At 33.9% G+C, this 17,554-nt stretch overlaps 1 protein-coding gene across 9 annotated transcripts in view; it reads left to right on the plus strand.

Moving 5' to 3' along the window:
- Positions 1 to 17,554, plus strand: part of PTPRD (protein tyrosine phosphatase receptor type D) — a 380,605-nt gene that overhangs the window by 118,200 nt on the left and 244,851 nt on the right. The gene's annotated exons all lie outside the window — the stretch shown is intronic.

A 17,554-nucleotide genomic window follows, 5' to 3' on the forward strand; every position in this document is an offset into this window, starting at 1 on the left:
TGTTCTTGGTATCTGGTCATATTAGTATTTGCAAAATATATTTAAGCATTTTACAAAACATTTTTTTGGACTTACTTTAGGAGACGTAATCGCAAAAAACCCCAACAGTATTTCATACAGTTTTATATTTTTTTTCACATTTAATAGACTTTTCCTTCATATGAAAAATGATCAATAAATAGTTTACATCAGTTGACGGAATATTATGTGTTATCTATACTTACTTGCATTTTGGTCTTCAAATTCAAGAATGGTAAGTTTTTACCCTTTATGTATTGTAGGAACATTGCAATCTGTTCAAACAGTCTCTCTTGGTGACTTCCTCTTTGATTTATCCTTTATAAGGAGACAGTTAAAGTTGACCTTCAAAAATGTTTAAACTTAAGGTCTTTGTATGTGTTTTGTACGGACATTTTATAAATAAATAAAAAGGATTTAGTTATTTCGTGGAAAAGGATTCTGAAAGATTTTTTGTATAAATTTTGTTAACATGTCAAGTATTTTTGAGAAGCAAAGATCTGGGAAGCACTTCATGTCTGGTTATTTAGAACATTTAATGATAACAATTCTCATCACACTTGATTTAAACGTATTTTGAAGTTCTTTAAAACTCAAAATATTTACCATTCTCTAAGAATTTAACCCAAAGGGAAATGTATTATTCTTCTAAATGTTGTGAGATAATTGGGGAAATTTATATCCCCCCTGCCCCACCCCACCCCCTCCCCCCCCCCCCCAAAAAAAAAGACATTTTTTGAAAACTGCTTCTTCTCTTTTGCTTATGTGTGCGTGTCTCTGTGTGTGTGTGTAAATTTTCACTTTCTTAATAAAAAGAAAAAAAGAAAAAAAGAGTTGTATTTAGCACTTACAAAAAAGTGCAGACCTTAACCCACAGTTTCTGGTTAGTAGAAATGAGGCTTAATGCCAACTTCTGGATCCTTCTGTCTTGCTTCAATGCTAGACATTTATTGTCTTAGACAATTAATAAATTAATAAATTAATAAAGACATTAGACAATTAATGCTAGCAATTAATGCTAGGTATTTAAAAAATGATTCCTAGATTATAAGTTTAAATATTGCTTACTACCTGACTTCTAGTTCTTGATGAGAAATTTTAAAAGGTCACAAACAAAATATCCCAACAAACAACTCCATGCTTATATTGGCCATGTAAAATACTCAGTTTCCTTATTTTGATATTTATAATTTCACTGCTGTGGTAGTGTTTTGGTTACTGCTTAGGCTTTCCAAGTAAAATCTGTCATGCAACTTTTGTTATCCATTCCTTATACATGTTACTCCAATGCATATCATAAAAAAAAATAAAAATCCCACAATATTCAGCAATACTTTATATTTGGAAGTTATATTTACATAAAGTACAACATTTTTGATTGGATGATTTTGTGGAGAGCTTCTTCGTATTACCTTAGATTCAAAGCCTTTCCATATGTCTTTGTCAAGAAATGTAGGAGGATGCAGGTTATCAGGCTTATTAAAAGGATTTTAAATGTATCCACTGTCTGTTCCCGTATCATTACAAGAATCATCTTTTCCGTGTTCTACTCATTTGTTGTATTTGTATCTCTTTTTTTCTTCACAGCTCTAGAAATGTTTTGACTTATAAATTTCAAGTATAATTTTTAAGTGCTAAGGCTGGTATCTTGCAAAATGATGCAGAGGTTGTTTTGAACTACTGGAAAAAAAGGCAACAAAGTAGTCAAAGTCTTGAGGAGTAATTAACTATTCCTAAAGCTTTACTTATAGTGTACAGAATTATGTTTTTTCTGAGTCAGCAACATGTGCTTCTGATTTTAAAAAGTTGGTATTTATGGCATTCTTGACATATTATGCACATTAATTGTCCACAAAGTACAGAAGAATTCCCTGAATGAAAGCCCCCATTGTGAATGTTATTAATGAAATTATCATTCATAAGGGCTCTTTAACATAACTGCAGTTTTTAACCCTTGGATCAACACAGTGTAATTATCAAGTATGGTTTAAAATGTGGAGTTACGATGAAAAAGTTGCATGTCTATGCTGTAGGACAGATTTTTGTTTCAATTATTTTCCCTCTGTTGGCAGGACTTTTCTCCTTACTGTGGATATGATCGTTATTTACTTGATTTCTTTGGCAAAATTCTGTGAAGGAATTTAATATTGCTTTAGGGGAATTAAAAGTTGTAACTTGCTCCAAATAATTTTGTTTCTGTTCCTTTTATTTTGGATAAAGATTTGGAAGCAACAAGGATGTCTTTTTGCCTCTTGGTGGTGAACAAGTGTGAATTCTGATTCAGTGGTTGGAGAAGTTTTTCTGAATTTGTTACTCCAACTGGCAATGATGGAAGCTAAACTGTGTACTGATGGTATTCCTGCACTTGAAATTTTAAAGAAAACAAGCTTGACTGTTTATATGAATGCTTAAGTACAAGCTAGCTCCTCTTCCACATAGGAAAGATGTGAGATGTTCCTCAGCAATTGGTTACGCAATGTTCTCTTTTGATTATCGTGACAGATTACTACTGTAAACAGAGAAGTGGTTGGCTAAATGTTTATTTCAGATGTCCAGCTCCTTTTATCATATGCTTCATAAACTAAACTAAGCTACGCTTCTGAAGTTCTTTTTTCTGTAAACTAGGCAAAGATTGCCTAAAACAATATGAAAATTGTAGTCAGAGAGATAGGGAACATTGGGAACATTGTGAATTTTATTTGCAGTAAAATCACTGGACAAGGGTGGCAATGAGAATAAGTACCACCATGGTGAGACAGAAATGTTTTATAACTGATCAAACCACATTGATGTTTTAAGGTGGCAGCCTTATTGTAAATATGCTTTATTTGAGCTGAAATTGGTCACTCATATAGTTTTGTCAGTGTTCATTAGATCCAACAAGGAGAGGAGTAACAGTCTTGAAATTCAAACTGTAGTATTCTTTGCACAATTCTTATGTTTCTACTGACATGCTTGTCTACAATAAGTTATTTTCTTCCAGAACAGAAGTGATGTCTTATATGTTCGAGGAAAGATCATGGTATTAAATGGAAATGGATCTGTATATGGAGTCAAGGAAGGAACAGTTTTTCTGACTCCATGCATCTATCACCATCCAACTCTAGCATGTGAGAGAGATCCTACAGTGACTACAAGTCAGCTGGTACCCAGTGCCTTAAGTACTGCCCAGATGCCTGAGGTCCTAAATGGCTTTTGTCCAGGCTTTTGCACTCTAAAGCACCTGCTTATAAAGTTTCATAGTCTTTCTAAACTAATATTATCATAATTTTTCTTTGGACAGATAGCAGGGAGAGCTTTGTATCTAGTGAGGGTTTTGGTGTTGGGTTTTTTGGTGGTTTTTTTTTCTTTTTTTCTTTCCTCTCCCTAAGGCATCATACAACCCTATTGAATCTACTTCTATTGCAACAGTGATTGCTCTACTCCAGCAGTGTTGCTGATGCAATAGGTGGCATCCTTTGGTGGGGTGTAGGAAGGACCCATACTGGTAAAGAGCAGTTACGGTTTGCTAGGAAATGCTTGCTAAGGCTTTGAGCAGTATAGGAGGAGCAGTGAGGGCAGTACCTCTCTCATGAGAAGGACTCGTGTGACTGTGTATGATCAACTGCAGAGCAGCTGCAAACTTCTGCCATCCTTTCAAGATGCCATGCACGTGGGAAAACCTGTAGTTCTAGTAGAATTCTCACTATTAACACTATATCATCTGCACCCAGACACTGTGTGTGAATAACAGAATGTCTCATCCAGAAATAATTACCATAATTAATTAAGGGTCAATCAGATTCTTCATTTTCATACTGAATTGAGACCTGGGAGGAACCATCAGGAAAAGCTGTTGGGCTTTTTTGTGTGTTTTGTTTTTGTTCTTTGTGTTTTGTTTTGGTTTTTTCCTTCTTTACAGTAAGGCTGTATTAGGAACTGAATTCTTTCAGAGACATTCTTTCTAATCCATTTTTTAGAAATGGTGAAATTGGGAAATGCAAGCTATTGGTGAAGTGTTTAAGAATATCTTTTTGGTCTGAAGGAGACGGCTTCAAATATTTGCTGTTTCTAGGATCTGGATGTACTACTTGATAGCTTTTGATGCATTTCAGAGCGTCAGTCAGGGGTTACATCTGCACATGTATGAAGATGGTCTTACTGAGCATTCAACTCAACAAAAAGTAAGGGGAGTTAACAGTCTATTTTTTATGTGGAATGTATGAACTATCAAGCAATAGTTAACTGACTTAGAGATATCTTAATATATTCTGGAAACTGTGAAATATTTCCCTCTCTATATTAGTCTTATTTAAAAATTATTTTCACACTGTCCTGATTTTTCTCTAAGGCACCCATTTTGCTGTTTATTTAAGTGCATGCATGAGGTTTCTTAGTGGTACAATAAGTGATTACCACCACTGCTTGGTACATCTGTGTACTTTTCCCAGGGTCCAGGGTTAGAACAGGTTTAGTGAAAGAGCCCTTCCTTTTAGTAAAGGCTGAGGCTTATCTGTTAAGTATTGGTCATGTTTGAAATCTGAAGAGGAAAATAGTGACTCGAGGGTCATCCATTACTTTTTTTATCACCTTCATAACACCAGCAGAAAGGTGTTTTGTTGGGGGGTGTATTGTCAAGTCTGATGAGCTTTCAAACAGGCAGTATTGACTGTGGTGAGATGATGAAGTTGAGAGTACTTGGAGTTATGAGATGGAGAGGGCTAATGAGCCTTGAGCTTTAAGCCTCAGCAGTAGATAGTAGAATTTAAGGGGCGGGAGAAGAAACGGAGACCATGAGGTTGCCCCTCCATTGCCCAACACAGCCCATAAATGGATCACATGACTGAGCCACAGTGTGTCTGGGCCAGCAGGCTCTATGTCGCTAACACTAACAATGCCTTAAAAATAAATCAATGGGTGGAACTCTGTAGTACTGAATGACATTTTATTGGATGTTGTACCAAAACAACACAAAGATAATACTTTTTCTGGGTCCAATGATAAAGTATATATCGTTTGAATTATGTTTAAAAAACCCAACATCCTCAAAACAACTGTCACTGCTATTTAAAAAGTTTCTGCTATGTAGATTACATTTTTGAAGGGGAACATGAAGCTTCAGTATTGTTTTGATGAAACTGACTTGGTAAACATATAAACTAAACACGTCTTATCACTGTATCAATTACATTACCTGTTAGTTGAAAGCTGATGTGACAATATAGATAATTAAAAGCTTGTTTCCTGTTGCTAGATAAAAATGAGCATTTTTTTTTTTTTTTTGTCCTGGAGAAATGTTGTCCATTTGCATTATCTGCCTTTTTTTACTGGTTGTGATGTTATATTTGCAGGTGATAATGAAGGCAGAGTCATATAAAACAAAAATTCAGATCTGAATAATAAGATCTTGCTATAAGCATTGTGGTACTTTAAGATAAAACACTTTCCATATATGAATATGAAGAGAAGTGTGTTAATTATTTGAATACAGGGTTCAGCCTTCTTCCCTGAGTAGCCCAGTTGTTAGCTACACAGCAAGGAAAACTTGTAGTGGTATGAAAGTAAGAAAATTGGACTTCACTAATATTTTTTTTAATTACTATATATATATATACATAAATATATATTTCTGTTAGATCAGGTATTTTTTGCACCTGTACTTCTTTAAATGGGCATACTTTTCTGAGTTGTTTTATTGACAAGAGCTCTACTGAAGTTTTTGACTTGTGTATGTTCCTGTGTGTGTCTACGAGAGAGAAGAAAAAACAAGGGGAGCTTGCAGACAGATTTACTTGCATGTAGGTTTGTACATAAGGGTTGAAGGGTTTGTAGGGAGGGACTTACTTATTCTTGTAAGCTCGACTTGCAAATTTGTTACCTTTTTTTTTTTTTTTTTTTTACAAAAGCAAAACAACAGCCTGGCAGGGACATAGAGAAATTAAAGAAATATTATTTCAAAAGGAAAAGGATTATTTGACTTTTTTACCACAAAAACTAATAGTTTTTCTATCAGAAATTACATCAGAAGTTACAAAGGCCTGTTTAGTCATGCATAATAACAGTGAAAATTCACTAGAAAATATAAAGATAGGGATTCTTGGTAAAATCATAAAATAACCATTTTTAGCTAACAGTGTAACATGTCACTGATGACCACTGTAAGTTCAAAAGTGCGATTATTTTTAACAGATATCTTTAAAAAAATGACAGAGAGTATATGGAATTAAATTCTTGCATATTGGAATTTAGGACTAAGACTTCACAAGGATTTGTGCTGTGGTATTAAACTCTACTTAATTCATAATTACTGTTGTACTTCTTGAATGTTGAAAAGTCTGTGATATTTTTAACAGAACCACAGCGAAGCTTGTACCAGCTGTGGACAGTGATTAATGCAGTGAGTGAAGAAAGCACAGCATGCATGAAAGGAGAGCATACCAAGGACAAAGGCAGACACAATGATGATTGTAATGAAGCTGGTTTCCCATGAAGGGTAGCATCATAATGTTACTTTCCCTCCCTCCCTCCCCACTCCCCCCCAAAAAAAAAAACCCAACACAACAACTTGTTACTGGCCATGACTACTTATTTTCCAGATTACATTTATTTATTCTCAGGTGGTCAACTAATTTAGTTCAAAAGGCAGTGCATTTCATAGCAGACAAAGGTTTGGAGTAACAATAGATTCCTGCTTTTAAAGTAATGCATATATTTGCATTTACTGACATGCGGTATTTCATACACAGTATTGCTTCTACTGGTCCTAGGAACTCTTCATTAAAATCACATTTTTGATCATATCGTTTTTATTACTTTGAATTCTGACTGGGTGTTGCATTTACCCCATCCTTACTTGATACTGAATGTTTCAAAGTAAATTACAAAATAATTGTCACATACAGAAAAATTTTAAAGCTTTATCACAGAAGTAGTAAAAGTTCATTGCTGTTATCAGGCAGGAGTAAAATAATGTTATCATGAGTCAGCATGAGTTAACATGTTCAAAGCAATTGTGTTATTCTGTGTGAAACAATGACAGTCTGTTTTATTAACAGAAATTACAGCTGTTGATACAGCAGAAATGTACAGTAGCAAGAAATTACTGAGGGTTTCTATTTGAATAATCATTCTCACTCTACCTTTATTTTGAGGAAATTTATTATAAATTACTGTCTCTTCTGTCTATTGGTAGACAACAACAAAACCTCCTGCTGGTAGCAATGGGTAGAGTCAGGACAACCTAGAGGAAATAAATTGCGAAGATACTAACTGTATTTAAATGTTGCACCAAAGTTGAGGTAATCAATGTGAGTTTAGTTGATCCACAATTAATTTAATTTTATTGGAGTTGGAGAAACCTAAAATTGTATTTGGCACAGTAAGCATATTTCTTCTTCTGAAGCCTAATCAGACTTGACTTTCTTAATACATTTAATCATAAATCAGATATATTTGATAGTGCTAAGAATCACTGTTGAACACGGCGCTGAAGTCTTTAGTAATCCTGTCTGAACCTTCATGTTACACAGTTTTGCTCACTGTGAGAAAACCTGCACAGCTGCAGGTTCCTAGGTGGAACATGCATATTCTTTAATGTGTTGTTTGGCTAAAAAATTGATGATACATGGACATACAATTTTATTGCATAGCACCCACACCAGATCTTATCTTTTAAAAGGAAACTATTTTCTTTTCAACTCAGATGAGTTTACATCAAACTTCACAAAGTAATTTTTGTTTAAGACCATTAAGTGCTATGATCTGTTCCTGACACCTACCACCATAGAAAATTAATTTTGTCTGTGTGTTCTTTATCACATCATGACCACTGCTATTGTCATTATATTATGGTGGGGTTAATAATCCTGACTGAATGCAATGTTTCAAATTTACATTATTTCATTGCCTCAAGAAGATGTTCTGCAAAAAAATGGTTCTTGTTGCATTTTAGATCTTCACCTCTGGTTGTAAAGGTGTCAGAAATAGCTATTGAGGACAGTTGGTTTCTTCATGGAAATAATTTACATTAAGGGACATACTAATACGATCCACTGATTTTATACAGGTAATTGTCAGCAGCGATGAGACATTCATAATTTTCATTTCCTGCTGATTTGGCTGGATTTGAATTTATCATCTAGAGAAGGGAAACTCCCTCACTTGCTGTGCATGACAGTGGTTGTCTAGCTCAGTGTGTCTCATTCTCTGTCTTTATTTTATAGTGCGGATATATGTATATGGGAATGTCTACAGCTACATTGTAAATTGAACATAAATTTCAAAACTTTGTAAGTTAACTCTATTGCACTTGCAAAGTTGCCTCATCTGTGGGCTTCTTTTTCATTAGAAGTGTGCACATGGCAATATATTGGAAAAAAATAATGAAATTTTCTTATATCTGTTTCATCTAGGCTCTTGCATATCTTCAGTAAGAATTATGTTGGTTTATCAATAAGTGGTAGTAGCAGTGGAGTTTATGTCCAGGGATAATGGTGAATTTAATACACAACTGAAGTTGAACAGCACTGCATCCCTCTGTAATAGAAACAATTCACTATTAAAAATTTGGTTTGTAATAGGTCTGAATTGTAGAAATGAAATGAGAAGTGAAATAGGAAAAAAAACATGGTGGTGTACATTTTGATCAAGATTTTGTCTTTCTTTAAGTGGGTAGTGTTTTCTCATCTCTAAATATACTGTCATTGTAAAATGTCCCAAGGAAGCCAAATATTTTACGTTTGAATAAGCTAAGTGCTATTATGAAAGAACTATTAATGGATTTATTCTAATTATAATTCTAATTGTATATGAAGTAATATAGATTCTAAATCACTGATACCTTTTAGCTTATAGGCTTATTACAGGTTTGTTTTCAGAAGTAGAGGAATGCAGCAGATTTTAACTTCACCACACTAGTTGTAGGAGCTACCTTTTTTTCTCATTTCTGCATAGAATTTTATCACACTTTGAAACACACAGGCTTAGCTTTGAAACATGCAGCAGACTGTCATTTTCCTGTGAAGCAATGAGCTGTGCAGCTCTGAGTAAATGCAGATGGGTACCAACACAAGGCATGACTGAAGCCAGAGCATGGTTTCATGTTTCAAGTATCATGTTTAATGGGTAATTTTCAACCCTCTTGATAATTGTGGTAAATTTGTACAGAATTTACGTAGTAGATGAAGTATATTTTACTTAACCATTAGTTCCTAAGGCCAGATTGTGGTGGTGATACTAATCCTGAATAGTATTGTACATAGAGAGCCTAACTGCTATTAGTGGACCTATATAAAGAAAAAGATAGTGATTTGAATGAAGGCGTTCAGAATCTAGACTGTTACACATATTTGCATTGCTAATAGTTTCTGTCAAAAACATGTATTCCACATGACTCCTACATTTATTTATTTTTGCAGTAGATGCTGGAAAATGTATTAAGAATTCTGGATAGTGCTATGTAGTACTCATATTTCAGTGTGAGTCAGCTTCTGCTGGACTTATGTTTAAAAAGACCCCAACATATCAATGCTTTTTTGATTTGTGAATATTGTGTATGTGAACACTTGTTCAACCAGGTGTTCTTGTTAAGATACAACCAAACAGGTGCTGATAGAAAAGAAAACAGTTAATGTGTTATTCATATTAAATAGGGCTAGAGGGTTTATAATTCATTGTTAATACTCATAAGGTGAATGGTTTCTGTCACTTCATTTGATGGGAAGTGATGTGGAAAATAGGGGTACTGGACTTCTCTACAGGCTATTTTAGAACTTGTTATGTTCAAAAAATTACATATATTATTGCCATTTTAGGCCTTTGAATAAATAAAAAGTTAATAAAATCAAGGAAGCAAAACCTGGTGCACATAGGTCTTTCTGTACTATTTTTCACCTTCTGTGAAAATTTTTTTCTCATATTTCATAAAAAATATTAATTCAAATACAGGCATTTTTTAATTTACTGAATTACAACAAGAGGATTATGCAAACTTGCAACTTATTTTTTAAATAAGATCCCTGATATATTAATTTCTATATAACATATTCAAGCATTGTAAACTGTGATCTGTTAAATTTCCTTGGTAGTCATGGAAATTGCATTTGAATTCCTAATTTAAGGATCTAGAAGCATTTAGATAAGGTTTGAAAATAAATAAATATTTCTACCAGTAACAGAGCCCCCAGTATGACACAATACTGCACCTGAGCAGCAATGTTTTGGTAAGAATTGTTTCTTAGATTTTTGCTTTTTAATTTGATTTATAAAGTTGTTGAAGTTTGTGTTAATTTTGTGTCTTTTAAATCCGTTTCGTAAGTCTGTAGTAAGATCCATCTTGTAAACATACACTTCAGATAGGACTTTCTGGGCAGCATTATAATCAGTATTAGTGTGAAGAATTGAACTGAAAACGAAAGGTCAAGTTATAAAAGTCTCACTAAGACATCTTGCGAAGGAAAAAAAAAAGAAAAAAAAGAAAAAAAGAAAGAAAGAAAAAGAGTAAACCAAATATCTCAAAAATATAGATTTTTGGAGTTGAAATATCCAGACAATGCTTAAGACCCATATGTAATGCTAAATCCTTTTTTGGGAATTAGTGTGCAACTCAGATTAGTTTTCGCTGTAATTATGGCTGTGGTGACAGATGATGAAAAATTTAATGAAGAGTCAATTACATAAACTACTTGAATCTCATGGAGCTTAATTATAGGGTCCACATTCTAATAAAATTTTATTTCAAGCTTCATTGGGAGGACCTCACAAAATCAGAAAGCATACAAGTAACTTTGTAACGAAAGACTTACTTGAAAGTTTTTTACAATACTATATATACTAGCTGTGTGAAGTTACAAAAACTGAAATGAGAGAGACAGAAAGAACATGCGCTACAATTTTGTTTCCTTCAGAGGCTGTAACAAGGGAGTGATACTGCTGAAAGCAGTTGGAAGGCCAGCTGGAAATATGAAACACTTCACTTTATATACCAATGCAGAGCTTTTTTTTGGCCTTCTTTAAAAGCTGTACCAGGTTGTTAGAAAGAGAGTTATTCCAAATAGTATTTAATTTGCCTACCCTTTATTATTATTGTTACCAATTTTTGAATAACTGAATTGGGCTGGGATAATTTCTAGAGTCTGTAGCTGATCGTGCTTAATACAAATTTTGCTACGTTTGGCTTTTTGGAAACAAATTCCTCCCATGTGGAAAAAAAGACCTGTCTGAAAATGTTAACTCTTAATTTGTGAATAGGCTGCTCTACTATCAGCTGAAAAATATAAATGCTACAAATTGCTATATTTTGCGAGTTACCTCCTAAGCTTCATTTGAAGGAGCAAATACTAGTAGAATTAGCAGAAATGTGGTTTCTGATTGCCTGTTTCTCAGTTACAATATGTAAATGTGTAATGCCTTTATGGAAAGTATATTACACCTCAGCCATTGTGTCAGTTTTATGCTGAAGTAATGATCAAGAGATCAGTGAAAACATGTTTTTTAACTTCTTCTGAAGCCAAAAAGCAGGTGACTATGTGTTGCCATCCACTGCAAAGGAAGTGTTGGCCTGCACCTTCATTCTTTCTGATGATGTCACATACCCTTGTGTGCCAGAAGTAAGACCATGCAGGATGGCTTATTACTGAGTAGCAGCTAATACAGGGTACACCAGGGCAAGATTTCTGTGTCTGACATCTACTCTTTACTTGAAATTATGAATAGCTATCTAAGTTTTCTCATTCTGCTCATTTTTTTTGTACCATGATGTTTGTGCTTAGGCTCTTGCTGGAGCCAAATGGGAAAATGTTGAATGCTGTGGAGATGACAAAGGCATGCAGACTGTTGGCCATACAGCAGTTGAAGCTTAACATGAATAATTCAGCATAGTATTTTATTTACATTTAAGAAATGGAACTATTTGAACCATATTATTTTAAAAATGAAAGCCTACATGCTTTCATTGTTCACTGTGTATGTGAATGAGAAAGATGTCCATTGCTGTTGTCTTGCATCATTTTCTAATGTAAACTAGAGTAGCTGTTGAAATAATCTCTGTTAGACACCATCCTACCATTGTATTAACAATAAAGAAAAAAGAGGGAGCTTGTCACCTGTAACTTCATCTGATGTATTCTCACCACTACAGCTTAAAGCTAGTGGAATATGAGTAGATAAACATAGTAACAATTGACTAACAAAATATGTGATGGAGACAGTTTTTCTGGCTTGGCTAGCTAGTCACATAACTGATATTTCTGTTGCTTATAGTGTCAAAGATATAAAGTATATTGGAAATTTTCCTTCATACACTTGTATTTATGTCATGGCATTAAGTAGACATCGATTATTACTTTGAGGCAATAGAAGGAATAAGGTGATATTTATAAAAAAAGAAGTGTGTATGTAAGTTAATAGATGTGATTATTCCAGGAAGCATATTTTTTGACACTACAATATGAGGTAAGAACTGCTAACAGTTGAATTAATTTGAAGATGAATGAATGACCAAATAGTTTTAAAATAAAACCAGTTTTTAATTACAATTTATTTTAAAAAAAAAAAAAAAAAAGAAAAAAGAGAAAAGCCCTAAGGGAGTTCACTGGAATTGTGGAAAGGTGGAAGGACTAGTTAACAGGAAGATATGAGAGTGGGAAGAAGATGACAGCAGAATGCACATGACAAAATGTGAAGCCAGAGTTAGGGATGTTGTGGAAAATTCATGTGCCACAGGACAGGGCCTAGGTAGGAGTGAGGAAGAAAACAAGACAGGAACAGACGCTAAAGTTATCTCTAGATCATAAGAAAGTGCCAAAGGAAAGAGCTGGATTAGCCTTTGGAGATGAGACTGAGTTCAGGACTGTTGAAGAGACACAACCTTGGTAGAGATGGTAAGGCAAGAACAGAAGCTGGGGGAGGAGAAACCTAAGGGAAGAACAGATTGGAGATTGTACAGTGAACAGATCAGGGAACTGAAGAAAGTAAAAGCTTAAGAAGCTCTTGAAAGACACCAGTGCTGTAGAATATGGAGACACTGGGCAGGGTGTTAAGCAGACAGTAGAAAGTGGTCACTAATTGACCACATATTTGTGATATTTGGGGGCCTTTTTAAAATGTGCGTAATCTTCATGAACAAGGTTCATTTTGCCACTACAATTTTTAACTGCAGATTAAAAAGTATTTTGCAGTAGCTATATGATATGTTATAGGCCCTGCACGGGTTAAGGAGATCAATGGTAGTCAAACAATAAAGTAACCACTGGTGGAATCCTTCACACAGTACATGTTTTGGAAAAAAATTCAGTTCTGAAGCGTGCCAGTCTGTCTGGGTGCAATGCTACCCTGACATATGTACAAAACTGCAGATTCAAGTTGTAAGCCTTTGCCTTTGAAACCAATGACATTTATAATTATGCAGCTTAGCTTGCTTGTAACTCTTTCACAATTCCAGAAAGTAAATATTTTATTACATAATACAATATATTAAAACAACATATATATCAAAAGGAGAACTAGAGTCTCAACTGCTGTAACATATAAACTGCAGTTTTTAATTTAGTGGCTATGCTGGGATGGTTATTGCACTGACAAGCAGAATCTGGAATGATTCAAACCCAGAAAATTATGTTGACAGGGTGACTGATAAGTATGATGTAAGGGTGGTGAGTATGTGAGAGAAGCTTTCTGGCAGATAAGAAAACATATTGAAAGCACATCTATCAATATTTCATGTTCTGGTATGAGATTGACCTTTTTGGGTATTTTACCAGCTGCCTATGATGCTGTATTTCCTGAACTGAAAGAAGACACTGAATCCCTGTTACACTCAGCGGGTAAAATGGAAAATAAAGAGTAGTTCTACACTAAAATGTGAGATTGGATTCATTCTCCTAATTCAGGAAGTATTTTGGGTCGGTGGTTACAGCTTGAAGACATATGGTGTATTTTTTGTAAGCTCTTAATTCTTACTGAGATGTAATGTGCTCTTCTCTTAATAAGTAAAATCACTGCTTACCTTTCTATATTATTTCTTTGATTTTAATACCTGTAAGTCAGCTGCACAGAGTTTCTTGTGAGGTGAGCTGCCTGTGATATCTCCAGTGATTCCAAACCTGGAGTGCAGAGATAGTGAATTCTTACACATTTTCATTCTGGAGACCCTTTTACAGGTTTCCATAAATCTACATTGCATTCTATTCAAAAAGATAAGAAGGAATTTTATTTTCCATGGTTATCCACAAAGATACTTTATTATCATCCCTTCAGTTGTCTTTTGGTCTGCTAAAAACTCAACAATTGTTAGAGAGTTAGTAGACCTGATTTTAATGCCATTCATGCTGACTAGAACCCTCATATTTTCCCTGTATTGTGTTAAGTCTGGCTGTAGCCAGCTGTCATGCCTCATCTTATTCTTAGACTGTAAACATTTTAGGGGGGAAGACTAAGATAGTAAATATTCTTGGAGGAAGATTATGTTATCTGGTTTTGTTGGAGATAGCGAAGTCAGATCCTATTTTAGGAGGATGCAAATGTTTTACAAATGCTAACGCTGATAAATGGGTATATGACAATTGTAAATTGTGATCTTTTATAAACGTAGTCAAAGTATAGTGAAAGAATGAAAGTTTCTGTAATATTTCCTTCTTATTTTTTCTCTTTTGAGGTGAACTCTATTATTATTATTTTCTAATTGTTTATTATATTCTTAATAATGGGTTTGTATATCAGGGACCGAAGTTTTTCCTGTCATAAGAAGTTTTATTTCATGTGTATATGAGTATTTAATAGTAGTTGGATCTTCAAGTAAGTTTGCTTTTGTAAAGTGCCTAACTTTGTAATATAATTTTCTTTGTGTTGAATCTGAGTTTTCTTGCTATCATGTAGTCTTTTTGAAATACATTTTATCTGAACATGGAATTTTCTTTGCTCTTCAGCTAGAATTCATTGGAGAGAGTGCAAGGTCTGATGAAGTAATTTGATACTCATTGCAACTAAGTATCAGATCTAGTTCTTGTTTAATTTTAACTGCTACCTTAAGTGAATCCTGAATTATAACGCACTTAATTAGCAGTGCAAGACTACCTGAATGTAAGGCTGGAATTTGGCCCTCCAAACTGGAAAATGCTACAATGCTGGAAAACATGTATACTTCTTAATTTTAGATCTTACAAGTCTTTTACTAGATTAGAGGATCGTAGTACAGAGAAATTTCATGGAATAATTTAAGATATTCTGTAAATGCCACTTCTGTAAAGGGATAATTCTTTGTTTTCATTTTATGGGTAGAATTCTATGACAGAAGGACAACCATATGCTTGGTGAAAGGAAACGATGTTAATTCTCGTTTAATTACAGTCATTATTCCCTCCTACCCCTGTAGTGTGTGTGATTATTGCAGGTTTCTTTCTGTGCTGTCTTGCCTTAATATTTTCTTTCCTGACTGTGCAGGTACTTACACTTTTAGAGTTTAGCTTTCAGTTTACTCTGAAACATTTTTAAATGACATACATTTCAACTGCTTTTGAATTTGTATTTTGACCTTTCCCTATGTTTGCAGCCGGGCCTTTTGTGGGCACCCTCAGGAATGAACATAATAATCTTATGCTTGTGAGGCATGTTGTTAATCTTTGTTTTTTCATTTCCAGTGATCAGAAATGTGAATGTTCTCTTTCACTTTGTAACTGACAATAAACAAAGAGCAGTTGCATCTTGTGAGAAGAGATGTTGATGTAAGGCGCTTTCAGTACAAATGAAAATATAACTTTAAATAAACATGAAAATATATATAAAGATATTTTAACAGTGACATCCATAATGTACCTAAGGATGAGTAGAATTAAATTTATTCATAGCAACCTGGAATCTGTTATTTCATATTTTCTATCTGTAATATCTATGTGTTTTTAAGGTAATAATATTTGTACATAATTTACATTGTGGTTTCTTCTGCCCCATAGTATTAAATAAGATAAAAATGGAAGACTCTGAATGTCCATATGAGAAAATACACCATTTGTATTATTTGCTCTGCTGTTTCACATAAATGAAAATAAAACAATAGTATTAAATGCACTGATACGTGCTAATAGTGCTAAATACACTGGTATGCATTCGGGGCGGGGTGGGTGGCACAAGGAAGGATACTTAAAAACACCAAAACAATTGTGTGACAGTAATGAGGGGAAATAAAAAAAATATGTAGTTTTGCTATGTACAGAACACTTTTTTTTTTTTTTTTTTTTAAATAGAATACATTGCATTAACAACCACACTTGTACATTTTTTGACAGTAATAACTATGGTGTATCTTACCAAATAATTAACTTTCACAAACATACTAACAAGTCTACTGAGCAGTAGTGACAAAATTGCAATAACTTCTATGTTTGGACTTTGTAGCCTAAAGAAAAATTAAACATTTTATTAAAAGTGTCTTCAGATATCGATTCCCCTCCATCATTGTTTACCCATTTATTAGCCTAATTTCAGTAGACTTTTTCTTGATTTCTAAGAGTATTGGTGGGATCAGAATCAGTGCATCACATCAACCTGAAAGAGAATGATAATACCAGTCAATAAATAATTTAAGGCTACTACCATAGTAGGCTAGATATTTATGAGCATCTTGAAACACAGAAGCATGATGAAGTGTTATGAAATATTACACAATACATATGGAGATTTCTTATGTAAGGACACATAGTTACATATTTGGCATCACTTCACAGGGAATACCTTCACTACAGGCTGTGAGAATTTCCACTTCAGTGTAAATTTTTTGAGCTGTAGGATCAGACCTACGTTTACCAACTTCATAAAAGCATGATGATACGTTTCCTTTTATTGCTGCCATCTCTGTTCTTTCTCATTTACCTTACCATCCAAAAAAGCTGAATGGAATAAACAGTGCTGATATTTGACATTTTTATACCTCTTTATTCTCCTGATAATTTTTTCATTGTGAATATAGATCTTGAAATTAATTATAAATCAGAGTAATTAAGAATAATTAAGCAACTAAGTCTAATTAAATAAGTAGTATGATAAGGATAAATAGATGTCTTTTTTCTACTTGCTGAATTTCATGTACTTCTGGAATAAAGGAAATACTGTGATTAGTTGATGTGCAAAAACTCTCCAGTCTTAAATTTTAGTAAATCAACTTCTAAGTGCTGTTGAAGTTATTTTTTATCACAAACTTAAAGTTTTTTTGACTTTTTATGTGTAAGACTACAGTTAAGCATGATATGAATCAATTAATTTGACATATAGGTTTGGGTTTGCCTCATAGGAATCTCAGTAAAATCTGAAATGTAAGAACGTTCATGACTTCCATTCATTTATCAATTTTTTGTTCAGTGTAGTTTAAGTGCCTGTCACCCCAATCAATTAGTTCACAGCCTATGGAATGTATTCTGTATTCTCTTTTTTTATGTGTGGTAGTAGCTGCTAGCTAACTAATAAGACTCAGTTACAGTTATTTAGTGTGGTCTTTGCTGGAGCAAACTTATGAATAGTATTACAGTTATTCATTCAACTTCCATGCAGTGAGGGCTAATTTAGTGCATAA

This window comes from Falco biarmicus, chromosome Z (genome assembly GCF_023638135.1).
Source record: "Falco biarmicus isolate bFalBia1 chromosome Z, bFalBia1.pri, whole genome shotgun sequence".
NCBI lineage: Eukaryota > Metazoa > Chordata > Aves > Falconiformes > Falconidae > Falco > Falco biarmicus.